Below are 22,439 nucleotides of genomic sequence, written 5' to 3' on the forward strand. Positions count from 1 at the left end.
TATAGCCAGATTGCCTCTCAAAGTTTTATTAACTACATTTTTCCCATCTCCAGATCTCTGTGTATTATTCTTACCCTTTCCAATATTATAGATCATTTTTATTTCCTTTTAAAAACTTTGTCGTATTTTCAAGAGTGAATGTGTATTAAAAGAAACACAGGGAAAAATATTTTTAAAAAGCAGAGTTCAGGAATTCTGAGTTCCAGACTGCCCAGCAGCAGTCTCATTACTAGCCTTGTCAACTTGGGTAAGTCATTTCATCACTAAGCCAGTGGGCCTGGGAAAGACTATGGTCATGTGTAGTGGTGGGTTCTCAGGCAGTGATTGGAGCCTTCTTCCAGGGATACCCTACCTCTAGACTCCACCTACTGGAGTGACCCTTTTGTGGATGCTGGTGGATGCTTTCCAGTTAAGCTTTGGAGAGGCCTTTATAGCTGCTGCCTACTCCCTCCAGGAGAACAAGTGTTTATTTTCTGTGTTATAATACAGGCATGCACTAGCTGCTTCACTGCTTTATCCACTAAGGAACCCTTAACCTAAGATCAAAGGTTCTGATCTGAAAGGGCCTGCAGAGAAGCCCAGGCATGAGAAGAGACGGGCTACAAAGCCAAGGGAGCTTGGGCTGCAGGCTTGGGAGAGGGAGCATAGCATCTGGCAGAGTTGCAAACTGGCTCAATCTGGCCTGTAGACATATTTTATTCAGTTCCTAAAGTATTCAAAATATTTTTAGAGTAGTTAACATTTAAGAACATTGAGTGTGGTTGCACAACATTGTGAGTGTACTACATGCCATTGAATTGTACACTTAGAAATGGTTAGATTGGTAAATTTTATGTTCTGTATATTTTACCACAATTAAAAACAAATCTACTTGTAGAATGGCATGTGAAATTAGGTGCTTCTTTATTACAAGAACTAAGAAAAGCATTTAAAAAATTAAAATTCCAAATAATGTTTAAAAAAAGAATGAATTTAGTTATAGTACTCTTAGAAAGAATATTTCATTGCATTTTTTAAAGTGAGAGCAAAACATTTTTATACCATTAATAAAATGTTAAGAAAAAAAAGAATGCTGAGTGATGTCACGTGATGACCCAGATTTTGAGTATCTCCTGAAAAACTGGAAGATCTGGAAACCTATCTATAATTGGCAGGATAGGTCAGGTAATGCTGTGGTAATGAACAATCCCCAAACCTCAATGGCTTGAAACAACAGATTTATTTCTTGCTCATGCCATATGCCCACTGCAGGTTGGGCACCTTGGAGGAATGGCTCTGTGCAAATTGTTTTTGCCCAGAGATCCACGTCGAGAGAGACTATCCATATGGGGCAACATTGAATATTGGGGTGGGGTGGGGAGGGAAGACCTTGGCAAAATAATCACCAGCTCCAAAGACTGCCTGGAAGAGATCTGTGTCACTTCTGCTCACATTGTTTTGGTCAAAGCAGAGCACATGGTCATGCCTATTTTTTTTTTTTAATTATTATTATTTTTTTGGCCACGCTGCTCAGCTTGTGGGATCTTGGTTCCCTGACCAGGGATTGAACCCACACCCTCGGCAATGAAAGTGTGGAGTCCTAACCACTGGACCGCCAGGGAATTCCCATTAATGCCTGTCTTTAAAGGTGACAGAAAAGTATAATCTTGCCAGGCACCTGGAAGGAGGAGAAACAGCATTGTCAGAAAACAACACTAATGACTGCTAGGGACTGTTTAGACAAGGCACGAACTCTTTGGGTCACCACAGTCCCCAGCATGCCTTAGTGGACTCCCAGCACTACAGCCAAAGGTCAGAGGACATTTGTCACACCCTCCTTTTGTTCCTTTATTTTCTGCCAAACTACTCTAGACTTCCAGGATTTAAAGCTGTGTTCAGTGAGATAATCCAGACAAACCTGTGTTCAATTCCTGGCTGTTTTGGACAATTAACCTCTTCAAACCTCAGTTTATTTCCCTGTAAGATAAAGATAATAATTAGACCTATCTTCATAGTGCAGTTGTGAAAAATAAGACAACGCTCACAAAATACCCAGTTCACTGCCTGGTACACAAAAGCACTCAGAAGCTACTCTTAGGGTTATGACAAGTTATTTTTTAAATTACACAATATATGAAAAGTTTCTTAATGTAAAAGAATTTAAAAATAATACAGATAAAGTAAAAGTCTCCTTCAAATTCTTAGGTCACTGTCTTCCATAGAGGTAGTAACTATTATCAGATTGCTCTACATCTTTCCAGATATTTACCTATGCATTTACCAACACTGACAAACACATGCAAATAATAGTTGGGATTTTTTAAGCATATATGACATACTGTACATAATTCGTAAGATGCTCTTTTTAATGAATATGCTCTGGAGATTTATGCTATATAATATTGCAATATATACTTAAAATATCAATCTCTATGTGTATAAACACACATATATACACATATTATAAACCAGCTCAATCTTTAAAATTACTGCATAAAATTCTCTAGTATGGATTTATTATTGTAAATTTAGATATTCCCTTATTGAGAGATGTTTGGATTATTTTTCAATATTACAAACAACGCTATAATGAACATCTTTGCTTACTGTATACACGTGGGAGTGTTTCTTCAGAAGGGATATAAAAAAGTATAATCTCTGGGTCATAGAGTATATGGATTTTAATTTTAACGGGTACATTCAAATAGCGCTTGGAATGGTTATGCTAATTTATATTTTCTACTAGTAGTATATGAGAATAACTACTTTTCCACACTCTTGTCAACATTTGATTTTAGCAAATTATCATTTTCTCAATTTGACGAGTGAACAGTTATTCAACTTCTTTTTGCCTTGGTTTCCCCCTGTGTGAAAGTGAGCAGTTTGCGGATTAGATGAGCTATTGTATGTATTTTATTATTGTTCCCTTTTTCCTTATTGGGCTTTGGATTTAGAGTGCTATTATCCTGAATTTGAATACCAGCTCTGCCACTTCCAAGCTATGTGACCTTGGGCGAGTCATTTAACCTTTCTGAGCCATAGTTTCTACTGCTGTAAAGTGGAGTTAATATTTTATGAAGTTATTGAAGAGTTTTTGTGAGGAGGGACTCAAACATGGTGCCTAGAGCACCATGCCTATCATATAGTAGGTGCTTGATACATGCTACGTTATTTAGACTTCAAGTTTTTGTCCCTCTTCTAAGCCACAGGAAGTGAGGACACCTAGGTCTGTAGATGGTACTGGAGTGTGCTCTTTTTGCAAAGAGCTTTGGCTGCAGATTACCAGGATTTGCCATGGATTCAATTCTCAAACCACCTGGAAAGCTGTCTCTGCAGCAATACCTGGTGCCGTGCCTGAGAAAATGAAAGAAAATCCCAGCCTCTCAGGGGTTTCTGAGGAGGTCCTGCCCCTTTTCTCTACTTGGGGCTGTCTTATCCTGCCCTGGGCAGTACTGACAAGTGGGTAAAAGAACATGGACTTGAAGTCAGAGAGTCCTACTTTCTAGCTCTCGCTGTGTGACCTTGGGCAAGTTGCTTACTCCCTCTGAGCCTGTTTCTGAGAAATGGGAAATAGGGTTGTTACTATTAAATGAAATGATCTTTGTAGAGAACATTAGCAGGGTGCCTGGCTGAGGCACTGGTCAGAGTTTGAGGAGGTGATGTGTTTGCAGACAGTCAATGCCAAAGGAGAGAGGGATCCAATTAGGCATGCATTTCTAAGCCAGTAAAGGGTCTCTTTGGATCTTTGTACGATTTTTGTAAGGTAAGGAGAAAAAGGAAAAGAGGTTAGCAGTCTGGGAGGGAGGCAGATTAAAACTTTAATGCCTCATATCCAAAAGCCCTCATATACCTAAAGGGGTAATGCAGTATTCCATCTGTTTGTTTTAAAGATCAAAGTTTTCATATGTGTAGTTCCTCATATCACTATTAAAATCTATACTTAACATTGAATTTTTGAAAAATACATGCACATGTTTAAAAAAATTATAAAGTACCAAAGGGTACTTTCAATGAATGAAAACTAAGCCTTTCTCCAACCCAGGTCCAATTCATCTCCCTGTTAGCAATCATCGACAATTTCTTATGACTCCTTCCAGGTATTACCTGTGCATGTACAGCAAAACCATACAGGATTGTGCATGGATAACTGTAGCAATACAGAGTATCAATAGAAATAATTGCCCCATTAATAATGGCCCCCTCCCCTGTTTTCTTTTCTTCCTATCTTCATTTATTGATATCTCTTGGAGATCTTTCTAACCATACACATAGATCTGCCTCATTTTCTCTATGTTTGCATGACAGTCCACTGTAAGAGTGAAACAGGAGGGAAGGGGGCAGGGCACAACCTTTAGAAGAATGACATAGCCCAAGGACATGACATAAACTGATTAGAACCAAATAGGTCCAAGATGGCGGACGAGCCAACTTTCCACTAGACCTTGAGCCTCAGTATACGCTCATTGTAATACATCAGCAAGCTAAATGACACACCCACAGGTGCCATGACAGTTCCAAGGCTGACCCTAAAGGTCGAAAAGTGGGTGGTGGCCCAACTTCTGGAAATCCCCACCCCTTCCTCATAATAGCTGGAATAATCCTCCCACTCATTAGCCTATGAAATTACCCACCCCTATAAAAACTGACAACCGCATACCCTGGTGCCTTTCTCACCTTCTGAGATGGCCCACACTCTGTGGAGTGTTTCTCTGTAAATAAATCCACTTCTTACCTATCACTTTGTCTCTCACTGAACTCTTTCTGTGACGAGACGTGGAGAACCTGAGTTTCATTAAGTCCTGAGAACAGGTGTGTGATCTCAGTTAAAAGACCATGGGTTCAAGTCCCAATCTGAGTTGCACGGTTTCAAGAGTGCACTGTATTGTTGTATTGTAACTACCCAGTCCCATATAGCTCGACATTTGGGTTGTTTCCTGTCTCTACTGCAAGCAGTGCTTCAATGAATAATATTACACTGGGTCTTTGTTCATAGGTAGAAGTTTAACAGTTAAAGGTACATACAGGCACATATTTTTAATCACCCTTCCTGAGTGATTAGCTTTGTTTGGGAAATACTGATTCAGGTGATATTCTTAGGAGCATTCCTTACCTAATACACCACCCATCCATTCTCTCCACAAAAGTGTATTTTCTGGCGTCTTGCCCGTGCTTTTTTCTGTTACTAAACACAAGTTTGTGTGCCAGATGCACAGTGAGGCTAAACAAACTGAAACGTCGGAGTTTGGAGCAGAGAAAGGTTTATTGCAGGGCCATGCAAGGAGAGTGGGTGACTCAGGCTCAAAAACAACCGAACTCCTGACGGTTTTCAGGGAGAAATTTTTACAGGCAAAATTTGGGTTGAGGGCTGTAGAGTGTGTGACTTTCTTCTGATTGGCTTGGTGGTGAGGTATCGGGAGCGTTTGTTCTTACTTAGTTGAGGCATGCATCCTTACGGTGCCTGAGCGTGCCTGGGCTCTTCGTTGTGGCGTGCAGGTTTCTCTAGTTGTGGCATGCGGGTTTCTTCATTCTCTAGTTGTGGTGCGCGGGCTCCAGGGCGCATGGGCTCTGTAGTTTGCAGCATGTGGGCTCTCTCACTGAGGCGTACAAGCTCAATAGTTGTGGCTCTCGGGCTTAGTTGCCCCGCAGCATGTGGGATCTCAATTCCCCGACCAGGGATCGAACCACGTCCCCTGCACTGGAAGGTGGATTCTTTACCACTGGACCACCAGGGAAGTCCCGGTTCCAGGAATCTTGTGCTCAGCCTGAAGTTATCATCCTCCACCTGGGCGGGGGCCTTAGTTCCTGCAGAACTCAAAGATATTGTTATGTATCTTCCTTCAGGAAGAACTAAGACCCTGCCCCAAGGCTGCACTATTGTTTCTTGACTTCTCCTCCTTTGTCTCTGCATTCCCTCCCTTCCCTGAGTAGCAACTGTTTGAACCTCCCCTTTGGAACTCAAGGAAGGTCAAGGAGGCCGAAGTCTTTTTCCAGCAAATAAGAAACGGGACATGGAAAGGATCTGTACCAGGAAGGGCCCCACAGAGTCTCGCTCCGTTTCATTTCCACCCCCATTCTCAGAGCTTTGGGGAGAATTGGCAGAAACAAAAGGGTGAAGTTGTGTTCTGGAGGGGTTTGCAGAATTTGTTTGCCAGTAGAAAGACTAGTAGGAGGCCGGGTTCTCCCTTAGATGACTACATCAGGGTTCTCACCGCTGGCACTATTAATTTGGCCCCCTTCATCATGGGGGCTCTCCTGGGCTTCCCAGGCCTCCATCCATTAGATGCCAGTAGCCCCTCTACCTAGTTGTGAAAAGATCATATGTCTCCTGGGGGCAAAATCTCCTCCATCTTGAGAAAAAGCGCTTCAGACACTTCCATGGTGGTAAATTACTCACTGAACATTTACTAAGTATCCAGCATCTGGATCCTGAGGTAAATGACCACAGGAAGATGCCAACTTGTTCTCTCCTGTGGAAGACGCCAACTTGTTCTCTCCTGTGGAAGACAGTCACAGCCACCTGAAGGGTCTTGTCCACATTCTCACTCTGGTAATCCATTTCCTCTTCCTTTCTTCCTACCCACTATTAGACAGCAAAACCATACAGGATTGTGCATGGATAACTATAGCAACACAGAGACAACACAGTACATGAACACAGTCTCATTGTAAAACTTTCCAATAATATATTATCCTTGTTGCTCCCACCCTAGGGGAATCCCTAGGGGGAATGGCTTGTTTTAAATTTAGAATTCTTACCAGGTGCACTTACATACCTATTTTAACATACAGAAATCAGGCGTTTTGGTTTTTCGTTTTTAACATAAATGGGAATTCACTGTATGTTTTGTTGAACTTGATTTTTGTCAGTTAACAATCCAATTAACAACTGGAGACAGGCTCATATCAGTATAGTTCGACCTCATTCTCTTTTAAACTGCTGCATAGTATTCTATACTATGGGCATATTACCGGTTAATCAGTTTGCAAATTGATGAGCAATTACGTTTTGTTTTTAAATATCATAACAAAGCTGACAGTGCTGTAATGAACACGTAGTACATTTCTCTTGGTAAAAAAAACAACAACACATGGCTATCAAGCAAGAAGGGAGATATACACAATTTTAACAGACTGCCAAACAGCCCTACAAAAAGAGCTGTTATCACTTAAAATTCCCTCCAAATGTGATTAAGAATAGCCTTGACCCCCATCACAGGCCACCTGGGTTAAATTACCAATCTGTGAATTTGAAGTGTTGCCAATCCGCTCTCCTTAGCGTTTCAATTTGTAAAGTCGTGTTGTAAAATGCAAATTTCTTAGTTCACCCTTTAAGAAACCTTTCAGGGGCTCTCCAACGCTCTCAGAATAAAGTCCAAATTCCTTAGCAAGGCTAACGTGATCCTGGAGGTTCCTTACTCCAGAAAACCTCTAGCAGCTCCTCTCCTCTGAGCCGAGTTCCCTCCGGTGCCCCCATAGCCCCCCACGCCCGTTCCCCAGTTTTGGGAGCTCCCGGCACGGCGCAGAGGCACGGTTTGTTGAATGGGTGACAGCGGGCAGGGACAGCATCTCGGTCATCTCTGACCCCAGCCCCTGGAGCTCGATAAATGCTTACCGAGCGAGGCCAGTGCGGGAGAGGGGCTTGGGGGGCCAGAGGGACGCTCCCACTTCGCTCCTGGAGCCGCACCTCCGACCCCCCCAGGCTGCTGCCTGCTCCCCTTCATCCCCAACAGAGAGGCCTCACGTGCTTCATTTCCAAATTTGCAAAACAACGAGAGCCCCTTCCGCAGGGTCACATGCCTGGAAGGAAAGCCGACAGAGGCGGTCTCTGTATTTCCATATAAAATGCTCATGTGATCAACAGAGGGCCCAACAAAACAGTAAGAGTCGTGGACAGGACCAGGCTGAAGTGCCACTTAGCCCCTGAAGTGTTTTGGGAAAGCTTCGGGGTGTCCATATATAAGTTTTTTTTTTTTAATATAAATTTATTTTTACTTTTGGCTGCTTTGGGTCTTTGTTGCGGTGCGCGGGGTTCTCATTGCGGTGTCTTCTCTTGTTAGGAGGTACAGGCTCTAGGCACGTGGGCTCAGTACCTGTGGCTCGCGGGCTTAGTTGCTCCGCAGCATGTGGGATCTTCGCGGACCAGGGCTCGAACCCGTGTCCCCTGCATTGGCAGGCGGATTCTTAACCACTGAGCCAACAAGTTAAGTCCCCACATAAGAGTCTGACAAGCTACCTTTTAAAGACGCAACGACCTGAAGAAATAAGCCCTCACACCAAAAGCAACTGTAAATCTGAATGACAATGGTGGTGACGCCCAGGATATTGCAGGAAGGCCCAAGCCCATAGGAGAATTTACGAACTCCCATTCCTCGGTGAACACCCACCAGCCGACCTGCCGCAGCACTTGCCGAGAACAGCAGGGTAGAAATTGGTGTCCTCAAACTCAACGGTTTTCACCTGCGACCTTTTTACAGGATCTTAGGTACACAACGGGAGTTACTTTCTCCTCTGGCTTTCCTTGAACAGTTGTTCCACAAGAGTGCTGACTAATGGTGGGAGCCAGCAAGTGCCCTTAGGCGGCCTCATGGAAATAAAAAAGTTGGTATAAGAAAGAAAAACAAAACAAAACAACCAAACAACGGGAAACTTTACCACCTGGCTCCCCTGGTACCAAACTATGAGGAAAAGGCGGGAGAGGGGGCCTCAGGGACCGCACCCAAGAAGTGAAGAAAGAAAGGACAGAAACCGGAGCCCAGAGAGCCTCAGAACCGCCCCAGACGGCACGGCGTACCCGGGGCTAGGTCTCCTCGGTGCGGTCCAACCCCTGCGTCAATCAGTTCCTTCCCGCACTGTGATTGGTGGGCTTCCTTGGCCACCCTGGCGCCCACCTCCTAGTTGCTTGGGGTTTACTTCCCCAAAGTACACGGGCCCCACCTTGTGGAGCAACCGCTCCTGCATGGAAAGCGGATCTCCGCCCTGGGGAAGACGTTGTAACGAATGGGAGCACCTTCACATATTTATTGGCTACCGTGGATATCGGTCAAAGAACTTCCCACCCTCCTTCCCACTGTACCTTTCAGTTATTGGTCTCTCCTAGTGCCAATCCGTTACTAGGGAAACGAGCTCCTCACAGTCTCATAGGCACGAGTCAAAGCCAATCAAGAGCCACGCCTTCATCCTGAGTCAGTACCCAATTGCTGTTCGAAGAGCCCAGGGTGCGCAGTCGGGATTGGCCACCAGAGTGCCCGACCTGGCCGCAACACGTTAGGCTGAATCGCCCTTATATAGCCCGGCGACGGAACACGCGTGTGTGCGGACGCAGTTGCGTGAGGGGTTTTTTGCTTTTTGCTGTGCTGTGGAGCAGAGCTTGTTCCTCTCCCGCTCAGCCGTGCAGGTACGCCGAGGTGTGGGCGGGGCTGGGCGGCCCCGGGAGGACGAGGACGAGCTGGGGCTGTGGTGAGAAGGAGAAGTCCTAACGGCGACCGCGCGAGGCGCGCCTCCCTCCCCCCCCCCCCCCCTCGCCCCGCAACGGCTGCAGGCGCGCGGCGGACGCACGGGCGCGCGGAGGCTCTTCGCCCCCCGCCCCCACCGGCCCGGCGCGCGTGGCCGTGTCCGCGTCCGCCGCTTGCGCGTGCCGCGCCCAACGGCCACGGCGAGCGAGAGCGAGTCGCGGCCGCCGCCCGGGCCCCAGGGTGATCTCGGGGGCCTGGGGCCCCGCGCGGCCGGCTCGGTAGCTTTTCCCGCCTGCCCCCCCGCCCCTCTCCGCGCGCCAGCCGAGTCCTTCCTCCCCTGGCGGGGTCTCCAGCTTAACCCAGACCAGAGGAGGCTTTTCTTTGGGTGGGGGACACGAAAGTGCGATGAGAATTTCTCGACTCGAGAAGCAGAAGTGCTGTTCCTAGGTTTTACAAGGAGTAAGGGGGGAGCAGCGAGTTCATGGGTATTGAGTGATGATAATAGCTAACATTTTTCCAAGCCTTCGCTGTGTGCCAGGCAGTGTGCGGAGCAACTTGTGTGTCTCTTCTTTACTCCCGAAATGCCCCGATGAGGTATGTACGATGCTTTCCCTCTTTTTACAGCGGACTCGAAGGCCCAGAGGTGGAGTGACACGGTCAAAGGCACACAGACCGTAAGGGGCAGGTATTTGTTTGAACCTAGGCGGTCTGACTCCCAGTCACCGAACCTGTTTTATTCTTTGTCCCAGCGCCCTGTGCGGCTCTAGGGCATCTTTGCCCCCAGAACGCTAGCCCCTGGGGTCAGCATCAGCCTCGGAAGGCCGACTGCAGCGGCATTTGTACTTGGGCCAGTTGAGGGCTTCCAGGGAGACGAGGGTTGGACGTGGGATTATGACAAAGGAAAAGAAAGGGTTTTTTGGGTTTCTTTTCTACAGATATTCCTACAGGTAGCTGATGGATGTGCTGCCCTAAAAGCTTCTGGGAAAAGCGTAGAATAAAATGAATAAGCCCAATGATCCTGGACAGTGTTCCTCGTCAGATTTGAAACTTACAGCCTGATGATGGGAAGTTCCCGCCAGCAGGAAGTTAGGCTCTGATAGTAGATCTTGAATTTTCTTTCTTCATTTTTTAATTGGAGCAGGCTTTTGAGAAAGACCCCCGAGAAGACAGTTGAACTTCCTCATTTTATGTAGTTGAAGAAAATGAGGTTGCAGAGCGATGAGTTTCAGATCTGGCCGTGACGTATAAGTGAAAATTTGAAATTGGAGTGGAAAGCTTGGAGCCCAGTTACAGTACAAATTTGACCTCTGTGGAGCCTCAGCTAGGTGAATTAGGGGTGATTGAGAGGTGTTGGAAATCTTACCCTTATGGCAGTTGGGAACTTCCGTGGATGAAAACTTGTCTACATACATTTATTTAGCGTTGTGTGTATGCTCCTGTTATATGCAAACGTAGAAGACACCTTCAAAGACTTGAGTGTAAATTTTTCTAGTAGAGTTATATCTGAGATTTTTTAAAAGCCAGTTTATTCCTTGACTTAATGAAATAATAAATGTTCCTGTGTTGCAGGTCCGAATCATTACTTTGCATCACAGATGTCTCTACTTGAGCTAAAGCTACATTAAAAGTTTTGGAGCTAGCTCTTCTGAATTAATTTTGATTGGAATGGCTGTCGACCATTTTTCTTTCTCTCTTTTTTTTTTTTAAAGAAGTTTATCTATTTTGTTTGTGCAGACACTTTTTAGAATTGGTCTTTGTATAAGAATTGTTTTTATTGCCAGAGGGAACACATAATTTACATCTTTGTAAGTAAATTAAAAAGCTATGAGGAAACAAACATTTGTGTTTCCATTTACCCAGTAATTTCCATATTTCTTAACAGAAAGTAGCAGTAGATACAGGATCAAAATAGCTTGTGGACAGGTTCCAGCACCTTTGTTGGTGTTGCTATGAATGACAGATAGCTTTAGAGTATAACATTGTTTTCTTTGGAACTTGCCTTCTTGTAGCAATTCCAGTTACCTGCATTTATACACCAGTTAGCTATTGAATTAGCATTTTAAGTTATCAAATGTTAAAACACTAATGACCTACATTTAAACTGTTAATGGGTCCACTGATTATTCCTTGAGGTAAAATATATCAGAATGAAAGTTCTTTGTGTATTAATTGAGGGAAATTTTTGTTAGTTTCCCCTTTAGATATTTTAAAAAATACTGTTCTTGGCTTCAGGCAAATGGTTATTGGTTGGGTAGGAATATGAAAGCTGGTATTTCACAGATCGGTAGCCCAGTTGATCGCTTGTGTATTCATTGATCAAGAACAAATGAATTGAAGCAGATTGTGATAATACAAGACTTGTCTGCCTGTCTTCAATCCAAGCTAGAGGTTACTTTTGCTGTTAAATCCTTTGAATCTAAGCTTTTGTATCTCTTCTAACTGGTAGAAAAGTAGGTAGTTCTTTGTTCTTTTATTTAACTCACTTTAGTTTGCTGTTCTCAGCTGACAGTCTGCTAAGGGAACATCAGGAGATTTGGTAATGTTTCTTGGTGACCTACTTCACAGCAGTTTTTGGTAATTTACATTTTTTAAACTTGTTTCAGTACTTTGCCTAGAAAGTGAAGGGCAGAAGTTTGTTTTAAATTTTTATAGGTTTGTGAATTGTATATGGTTCTTAGGACGGGTGGGGCAGTGTTAAAAAATGAAATTTGTTATAAAGCCTGAATGTGTGACCTAAACCAGTTTTTCTTTTTGCCAGTTTACTAACATTACCCACTTGATCTTTCAACATTTTGTAGTTAGATTTGTTTCTTAAAATACTTCAAAATTCAAATATGCATTGTATATTCATTTAATTGTGCTTTAAGACTTCCTTGGACAAAATTTACTGCCTTTAAAGAGGGAGATAATTGTTAAAGTAGGTAGCTAAGAAACAACCCCCCCCCCCCCCCCCCCCCCCAGTAATCAGTTTTTAACATCTAGTGGGACCTTTAGTACAGTACTATCCTTCCAGCCATGGAGTTAAATTTAAGATTCAGCAACTGTAATGACACTTGTAGTTGGTGATCACGCTGTGGTGAACAACTAAGTTTGTTTTTAAATCTCAAAAGTCAGCTTTCTGTTTGTTTGTTTGTTTATTTATTTATAGTATTCTTGGTCACCCTATCTGGCTTTGGTTGGGAAAGCTTAATTGCAAGCCTGATGGTACGGTGAAGAGGGTGAAGAGTTAGGAAAAATCTGCACGTGAAGAGTGGGAAGAGGGGGCTTAACAAAGCAGAAAGTTATTTAAAGTTCTCTTGTAGGCTGTGGCCTTTGTAAATAAAATCAGGTCTTTAGATTTTAAGTGATAGATTTCCACTTCTGCCTTCTGGCCAATCTGTTATGTCATATTGCTTGGCTGTTTAGCCTGGGTGCTGTATTTCAGGTATTTAATAAAAAGTAAATATTAGAGATGGTTATAGATAGTTCAGAGAAAAAAAGCTGGCTTCCTAGATGGGACACACTTCAGCTTAGTAGGAATGTCATCCTTGGTGGCTGTTAAGTGGCTTTGTGGCAGCATCATTGCTTATTTGTATAGCTGTTTATGTATTTTTAAAGTGCATTCACACATCTTAGGTATTCTCATGTTTTTGCTTATAAGACCTGGAGCTCTGTAACCTCAATAGTTGTCTAAACTATTTTGTAAAGCAAGTGGTGTAACTGGTAAGGATATGTGCTAGCTCTATTTCCTTGTTCAGAAACTTTGAAGGTTTTAGAATTTCCTTATTCAAAAAATCTTTGAAGGTTTTAGAAGGCATCAGTGGCACCTACCTGCCTTTCCAGGGTTTTTTGTTTGTTTGTTTGTTTTAACAACTGCGCCTCAAGTATATCCCATGTTTATGGACTATCTTGAGCTTACTACTAGGGATTCCTGGCATACATCCACCTATGCTTTATGAGATCTAAAGCATAGGAAATTCATGTTTTTAAGGAATTTCGTAGATGAAGCATTAGTATATAGTTAACAGTATTTTTTCATCTTGGTGAGAAAGGACAGATTGTTGCTTAATTATAAACCTAGCTGACTAGCTTTTAATGCTGGATTGGGGAAGGGATGTTAAAAACCAAGAAAAGTTAGTGAATTAAGTTTCTCAGTTCTTGAATTTTTTTCTCTTGAGGAAACGTGTTTTTTGAGGTAATTTTGGATTTACAGACAAGTTGCAATACAGACATGTCTTGTATACCCTTTACCCAACTTCACTAATGTTAACATCTCACCTAATCATGGTACATTTTTCAAAACTAAATTGACATTGATAAAGTATTATTAACAAAGGATTGACCTTATATGGATTTCCTTAGTTTTTCCACTAATGTCCTTTTTTTCTGTTCTAGGATCCAATCCAGGATACCACATTGCAGTTAGTCCTCATGTCTCCTTGGTTTCTCTTCTCTGATCTGTGACAGTTTCTTGTATTTTCTTTGTCTTTAATGACCTTGACACTTGATCTCAGTTTGGTTATACTTGGTGTTGAGTAGACTGAGGTTATGGATTTTGGGAAGAATACCACAAAGGTGACTTAGCCTTCTTACCGCATCACGGGGCACGTAATACCATTCCTGGTTGACTTTAACCTTGATCACTTGATTAAAGTGGTGTGTACCAGGTTAGTATTTTTTTCCTTTCCATATTCTTTTCATTAGAAGCTAGTCACTAAAGGAGGAAAATCTTTGAATTTGTAGACATATATTAAAGCTACCGCTGTAGTTACTAAACATTTTGGGGGAAACACTTTGAACTTAGGCAGATATTCTGTTTCTCTAGTTTCCCCGCTTAATGTTAGCATTCATTAGTGGATCTTGCCTGCAGCTCTTATGGTGGTGTTCTCATGGTGATTCTTTATTTCCCTTGTTTCTTCTCCATCATTTGAAATTCTTAGGTAAGAAAGATTTGTCTCTTCTCCCCATTTTTTTAATTCTTCATTTTCCCATTTTTAAACACTATTTACCCATTAATTTTTAAATTTTTAGTTATGTCAGTATGGGCTCATGGATATTCTTTGGGGTTGTAATCCAGTGTTTTCCTAACTTATATTTGGTTTTTTACTTATTACTTTATTTTTTGAATTGTTCCAGTTTTGACTCTTGTGTTCTTTTGATGTTCCCCTATTTTTTTTTGTTTTTTTAAGCATTTTCTTTCTTTATCAGGTACTTCAGGCTCATGTTGTATTTTGCCTGTCCTGTGTCTCCAAGAAGTTGTCAGGAAGAATTTTGAAGGCGGGTGGCAGGTGGTAAATGTCAAGAGTTTGGAAAATAGATTGAACAGTAGTAGATGTAGTGATAGTTCATGCTGCTCTTGCTCTGAGCAGAAGCAGCTTGGTTTCTGTAGTTTTTTCTCTGGTCTGGGAAAGCATTTTTATTTCTCATAACTAAGCCAAATTTCAAATGTTTGAATACATAGCATAACTTTGCAACAAAATTTACAACATATTCATGTTAGTACACAGAAACCCTCGCTGTTTATTTTTCCGTAGTGTTTTAGATAGGTTATTACAATAGAGTAAAAAGATCCCTTAAATGTCATTGTACTCAGAATTGACAGTTAACATTTTGAGTCACTCTTTTAAATTTGCTTTTTTTTCCTGTACAGGTTCCCATTCTGCTCTCTTCCCCTGAGACGACCTTTTGTCTTTCCAAGCTATTATATTGATGGGTTAAAAAACAGCTTTATTGAGGTATAATTGACATACAATAAACTGCACATATTTCAAGTGTAGAATCTGATAGCTTTTGGCATTGTTTATACCTGTGAAACCACCACAATCAAGATAGTGAAAATAGCTATCATCCCCAAAAGTTTTCTCATGCTCCTTTGCATTCCGTCTTTCCTATCCACTCTCCCTCCTCTTCTGCCCCCAGGGATCCCTTATCTGCTTTCTGTCACTGAAGATCAGTTTATACTTTCTAGAATTTTTATGTAAATGGAATCGTACAATATGTGCTTTTAAAAAAAAAATTGCTGAGTAATACTGTTTGTTCTATTCTGTAAATATACCACAATTTGTTTATCCATTCACCTGTTGATGGACATTGGTTTGTTTCCAGCCTTTAGCTATTACAAATAAAACTTCTTAAGAAACCGCCTAACTTTTACAACGTGGTTGTACCATTTTACATTCCCGCCAGCAATGTTTGAGGGTTCCATTTCCTTGATACCCTGGCCAACGCTGTATTATCAGCCTTTTAAGTTGTCATTCTGACAGGTGTGTAGTGGTACTTTACTGTGGTTTTAATTTGCATTTCTATAATTACTAACAGTGTTGATGTTCAGCATTTTTCATGTGCTTATTTGACATTCGAATAATTTCTTTGATGAATTGTCTCTTCAGATTTTTCGCTCATATATTTTAGTTGTTTTTCAGTTTTGAGAGTTCTTTAATATATTCTGTATACAAGTTGCTTTGCAAATAGTTATCTCAAGCCTGCTTTGCCTTTTCATTCTCTTGATAGTGTCTTTGCAAAGTGAAAGTTTTTATTTATTTGTTTATTTTGGCTATGCTGTGCGGCATACGAGATCCTACTTCCCTGACCAGGGATCAAACCTCACCCCCTGCAGTAGAAGCGCGGAGTCTTAACCACTGGACTGCCAGGGAAGTCCCTGGAAGGTTTTAATTTTGATGGAGTTCACATTATCAATCTGTGCTCTTAGAGATCACGTTTTTAGTGTTGTATCCAAAAATGATTCACTGTCATTCAGATTTTCTTTAGAAGTTTTATAGTTTTAGGTAAAACCTAAAACTATTAAGTAAATTTTAATATTCTGTGAGTCTTGAATTGAGGTTCTCTTTATTTCTATATATGGATGTGCAGTTGTTCCAGCACCATTTGTTGAAAAGAGTATCCTTTTTCTACTGAATTGTCTGCACTTTTGGAAATCAATTGTCCATTTATGTGTGAATATATTTCTTTATCCTGTTTCATGGATCTATTTGTCTATTTTTACATCCAGACTGTTTTAAAAATAAATTTACTGATGTATCTATGAACAATACTGCTATTGTTTTGTGTATACTAAAAACACTTAAACATTTCAAGGCTATCATACAGTACTTATTTGGCAAGTGACTTTTTGTTTCTTTTTTTTAATTCCAAGCTGATGTATTTATTTTTTAAAAATTTATTTATTTATTTATTTTTGGCTGCGTAGGGTCTTAGTTGCTGCGCGCGGGCTTTCTCTAGTTGCAGAGAGCGGGGCTACTCTTCGTTGAGGTGCGCGGGCTTCTCATTGCGGTGGCTTCCCGTGTTGTGGAGCACGGGCTCTAGGCGCGCAGGCTTCAGTAGTTGTGGCTCGCAGGCTCTAGAGCATAGGCTCAGTAGCTGTGGTGCATGGGCTTAGTTGCTCCGCGGCATGTGGGATCTTCCCGGACCAGGGCTCGAACCCGTGTCCTCTGCATTGGCAGGCGGATTCTTTTTTTTTTTTTTTTTTTTTTAATTAATTATTTTTATTTTATGGGTGTGTTGGATGTTCGTTTCTGTGCGAGGGCTTTCTCTAGTTGTGGCGAGCGGGGGCCACTCTCCATTGCGGTGCGCGGGCCTCTCGCTGTCGCGGCCTCTCTTGTTGCAGAGCACAGGCTCCAGACGCGCAGGCTCAGTAGTTGTGGCTCACGGGCCTAGTTGCTCCGCGGCATGTGGGATCTTCCCAGACCAGGGCTGGAACCCGCGTCCCCTGCATTGGCAGGCAGATTCTCAACCACTGCGCCACCAGGGAAGCCCTGGCAGGCGGATTCTTAACCACTGCGCCACCAGGCAAGCCCGACTTTTTTTGTTTCTGAGATCTAGTTCATGCTGACTTTATGACTGCTATAAATAGGGTGACTTTATATCTCGGTTTCCCAGGAACACTCCTAATTCACTCCAGTTACACTGGCGTAATTATCAATTGTATCACTTTTTAATCTTTTAAGTGCCCATATGATTATCTTACATACAGGCCGCTCCATGATGTGAATAAACTGCAACTTAATCCATTACCCCTTTGACGTATATGTGAATTGTTATCTGTCTTATGTTTCAGAAATAGGGTGGCATTTAATTTCTCTGTTCATATCTTGTGCAAATGGGTGAGTTTCTCTTGTTTATATATCAATCTACAAGAGAATTGCTGGATTCATCAGATTGGTTTTAATTTTGTTAGACAATTGCAGAGTTGTTCTCCACAGTGGTTGTACCAGTTGACACTCAGCAGTTTTGCAGGTTCTTTTTTCATTACTTGCTTTCCAGTGTTTGATACTGAGTGATATTTTAATACTTTGGAGGATCTCCTGCGAGAAGTGATAAGTTTTAATATGCATTTTACTAGTTACTTACTTTATCTTTTGTTGTTGCCTGTTTACTTTCCTGAGAGTTGCCTGTTCCATTTCTTTGCTTATTTTTCTCTCAGGTTATTCTTTGTTTTAATGATCTGTGTGGGAGTTCTATATCCATTCTGCATATTAATCTCTTAGAGTATGATGCTGTGCTTTTTCTTAATTTACGTTGGGCACTTACAGATCTTGAGTTATTAAGACATTTTGCTTTTTTGCTATTATTAGAAAGAGTAAGCTCTACTATTTAAAAATTCAGGTGGATTATAGTTGGTCTTAATGCTTCCCTGTTCTTGGAACATAAATTCTCACAGCTCTATTAGACTCAGTTAAAAGAAGCACCTTTAATATTTCTCTGAATTTCAGCAAATTGATGTGGAATTTCTTTAAAGTTGCCATGCAGTCTAGTTAAATTGGGCTAAGTGAGTCTTTTGAAAGTTAGAGAAGTATTGAATATTTCACAAATCAGGGTCAACTAGTAAAAACAAATCAGTGATTATGTTAGTATGTGAGGTATTGACATTTCCGTGTGTGTGTTTTTTTTAGAATAGCACTCATTGATGTTGCATGCTTTACAAATAAGGTAAGAAAAGTATAAAAATTATATTCTTCACTCCTTGTAGGTAACTAATATCAACTCTGTTGCCTCAGACTTTTTTTGTAAACTACCTTAGTCATGCTTTTATTGTTTGCTTTGATGGGTCCTAAGGCCAACACGAAGTGATGCTATTGGAAAAATTATACTATTAGAAGCCAGAAGCGAATCTTTCCTAAAACTGGAAAACTTATCAGAAAATATTCTGATATAATCCTTTAAAAAAGCAAAGTACATAGATATCATAAGACAAATTTAGAGATGAAACCAAGAGCTTTTTAGGAGATTGCTCCGCTCTAAGACCTTAACCCTGAAAGTTGGGAGAAAGTAACCAGATAGAAACTTCCTGCATCATGAAAAAGTTTAAATTGGACCATCTCTACTTGCTGCTAGTAAATACAGAGAGATGTTCTGTGGTCCTCAGATCTGTTAAAGTATCCCACTTGGACTAATTAAAATCACACAGTGTGGAGTTAGTTTATGGAATTGTGAACTTAAAGGGATTTTTTTTTTTTTCTTTTAAATTTATTTTATTTATTTATTTTTGGCTGCTTTGGGCCTTCGTTGCTGCACGTGGGCTTTCTCTAGTTGGCGGCGAGCGGGGGCTACTCTTCCTTGTGGTGCGTGGGGTTCTCATTGCTTTGGCTTCTCATTGCAGAGCACAGGGCTCTAGGTGCGCGGGCATCAGTAGCTGTGGCTCGCGGACCCTAGAGCGCAGGCTCAGTCGTTGTGACCCACAGGCTTAGTTGCTCTGCGGCATGTGTTATCTTCCCGGACCAGGGATCGAACCCGTGTCCCCTGCATTGGCAGGCGGATTCTTAACCACTGCGCCACCAGGGAAGTCCCTTACAGGGATTTTTAAAGATCATTTTGTTTTAAGAGCTAGAATATGTAAGATAACAGGTCATAAATTATTGGATGTTGGTACCCTTTGTTACATTTTTCTTTTTCTTTTATTCTGAAAGTAATTCATGTTCATCCCAGGACATTCCAGCAATTCAGAGGTCTATGAATTTTATTCTTTTTAACAGGTACATAGTATTCCTTTAAAAATGTTTTATATATATTATATGGAACAAAATATAATTTTGTATAACACAGGTAATGAAACGGTGAATACTTTTTAAACCTTATGTTGTATGTATTTACACCTTGTGTTTTTTATATAGTACTTTTTGTATGGATTATTTCATAATATAAACACCCCCCTCCCCCCCCCCCAAAAAAAAAGAAGTGGTCAGTATTCTCAGTTTTTAGGTTGCTAATGTGAGATAAACATTTTGATTCATATTTTCTTGTAGTTTTTCTCAGGGGAAATATTTTTTATGACTCCGATGAATAAAAATTGTTTTAGAAATACTTCAGCAAACTTATTTTCCTAGCCTAAGAATAAAATAAATTTTTAGCAGTGTTCAACAGAAAAGTAAAACTTAATGCTTTATATATGTTTTTTTAAAGAGAGCAGAAATTTTTATATCTAACATAGCATAAGCGTACCTAAAATTATTGTAGCTTAGTGATGCATGTTTTAAAAGTTAAGATATTAAGATGTGCATGTCATTTGGTTTTACAGTTTAATTGGGCCAGTTACATTCTGTGGGCACACAGGTGACTCTGTGTGGCATTCATGAGTAGACCACTGCAGTCATCAAGTCAACCTAGAAGTTCACTAAAAAGTAGTTTTACATTAAGTGCTTGGGCTTCCGTAGTCCAAGGTACTCTAGAAAAATTCTTATTCTCTCAGGAGATGATCCTCTTTTTATTTTGCTAGCAAAATAGTTAAATAGTCTTCTGGGTGACAGAAAATGGTGGGATGTAGAAATGTTTTCTTTCACTATAGTTAATAGTTATAATAGTAAAAGTAATAGTAACAGCTAACATTTATTGCTTACTACCAGACACTTAATTCTTGCAGTTATGATTTTAATTTTAAAGATTAAAGAACTGAGGGCACCAGAGATTGTTACTAGCTCGGGAGCACAACTAGTGTTAGAATTTTGTCCAGTGAGAATTGGTCAGAGAAAATTTGAAGGTTTCCTTTTGTTGCATCTCAAATACTCATTCACTGTTTTAAAGTAGAGCATTCAGTTTCACTGTTCATTTGTTATATCTTACTGGTCTTAGATTTACCAGTTCAGTTAGAACTGGTAAACTGAAGGTATTGTTTACTATCTTTGCTTCCTTAAGTATTTCTAAGTGGCCAAGTTTTTCTTTACTTCTTGAGGTCAAGAACTGTTCTGTTCTTCCCCTTTCCTTAAACTAGGACTTTTTCAGTATTTCTTGAAAAAAATTTTAAGGGAAAGTATAATTTTTAAAATGTATTTTTCTTGTCCCCTTTGTAGAGTACAATTTTGGCATATTATGACATTCACAATATTACAAACTTGGATATAAAATTAATGGAAAGTAAACTTTAGTGGAAGTGAGTGATTTCCTTCTTCCCCCTTTATTCTTCCTAGGTCCTGTTTTCTTTCATCACTGATCTTTCTAGACCACAATGCTTTTATTTTATATCATTTTTAGGAATATTACTTTTGAGTGATTTGTAATATATACCCCAAAAGGTTTATCCTGTAGATCTGAAAGCAGTGTTGCAAGGGAGTGATCTCCAATTTGGAATTACTTGGAATGTTCAATGAACTTACTTTGTCTTGGGAGAGTGGCATGTATCTTTTAGGAAGTCTTCCAGTCTTCACATCAGCATGGGGAAGGGGGAATTGCTGTTGATAATTAAAATAATAAGACTACCTAGTTTGTCTCTTATTTCTGATTTTGGTACATGCTTCATAGTCCAACCAATAATGTATCTGTTGGCATATGCTGTTATATAAGGAACAGCCAGAATCCATAGTATTATAAATTTGTAAAACCTCTTCTAAAAGGACACAGTGTTTCAGGAGTATTTAATAAATGAGGGAGGATCTCATGTATTTTTAGCATGTATTTTCATTGGTATGCATAGTTTCTAATTGTCATAGTGGATCAGTAACTGGTAAAACATCAGCTTTTCTGAGATGATGCCATTTGATTTTGTTTACTTTCATTATTTTAGATTTGACAGAATTGAGAGTTCTAATGAACGAGGGTGAGATTAAAGACTTTATTCTCAGGAGGGTATGATGTTAGTTTACATATTTCTCATAGGTTCTGTTTTATGTTTGGACCAGAAATAAAGGTGGAGATTTCAGGGTGGTGATTTACCAAATAAAATTTTTCTAATGAGAATTGATTGAGTCTATTTGTATAGACTAAATCTTTTGGGCTCAAATTGCCAAAATTTTCTGCATTTTCTTTTTTACTGAGAATGATGATCAAATAGACAAGGTTATTCACAAAACTTTCAGTGGATGGTCTTAGATTACTGAAGAACTTCCCTAAACATTTTGTAGTCACTGGTGCTATTGGGTGGTTCAGTACTCTTAATTATTCTAAAACATTTTATGATGTCTTCAGGATTTTTTTTTTAATGTGGAAGCATTTTTATTTAGATTTTTTGAGGCATAATTTACAAACCACAAAATTAATAGAATTTAAGGGTTTAGTTTGAAAAGTTTTTTAGTTGTATACAGGTAGCCATCACCCAAATGCATACAGTCCTCTCACCCCAGCCAGTTCCCCTCCAGTCCTTCCCAGTCTGTTCCCTCTCAGGCAGCTTTTGTTTTTTTAGCACCATAGCTTAGTTTTCTCTTTGGCCTTTTCTTAATCATTGAAAAAAAAATGTACCTGCGGTCATAATCTGAATTCTGGACAACCTGATAGTTCAGTCTGACAAATGGATGATCAGAAGTCTGTTTTGCTTTTATAAAATTCTAATCTCCACTTGTGTTGAGAATGATGAATGAAAGAAAGCTTTTTATTCCTGAGTGTGTCAGATACTCTTAAGTTTCAGGGCTAGAAAGTTGCATAAGAAATGGTCTCTACTCTTAAGAAACTTTATGATTTCAAAGAAGCTTGCAGCCTTCTTTCAAAATGTTATTTTTATCTGACCATGACTTACGTAGAATTCTTGATGCTTTTGGCTATTTTAAGAATCAGTCCTTTTTTTTTTTTTTTAATATTGAAGCAATATAG

At 40.5% G+C, this 22,439-nt stretch overlaps 1 protein-coding gene and 1 long non-coding RNA gene across 3 annotated transcripts in view; one reads left to right on the forward strand and one right to left on the reverse strand.

The window, feature by feature from the left end:
- Positions 1-5,229: 5,229 nt before the first annotated feature.
- On the reverse strand, positions 5,230-8,848 carry LOC133090086 (uncharacterized). Of its 2 annotated transcripts, none has more exons than XR_009700778.1 (3): positions 8,771-8,848; positions 6,374-6,599; positions 5,230-5,781 (listed from the first exon to the last, which is right to left on the reverse strand). It is a non-coding gene; the product is annotated as an uncharacterized LOC133090086 (long non-coding RNA). The 2 variants fall into 2 exon arrangements; XR_009700777.1 differs by lacking the exon at positions 8,771-8,848 and adding an exon at positions 8,364-8,748.
- Positions 8,849-9,265: 417 nt separating this feature from the next.
- The window catches only part of G3BP1 (G3BP stress granule assembly factor 1), a 31,895-nt gene continuing 18,721 nt past the window's right edge, over positions 9,266-22,439 (forward strand). The window contains exon 1 of the mRNA XM_061189889.1: positions 9,266-9,373. The gene's annotated coding sequence lies outside the window, so the exon portion shown is untranslated. The remainder of the gene's footprint in view (positions 9,374-22,439) is intronic.

This window comes from Eubalaena glacialis, chromosome 4 (genome assembly GCF_028564815.1).
Source record: "Eubalaena glacialis isolate mEubGla1 chromosome 4, mEubGla1.1.hap2.+ XY, whole genome shotgun sequence".
NCBI lineage: Eukaryota > Metazoa > Chordata > Mammalia > Artiodactyla > Balaenidae > Eubalaena > Eubalaena glacialis.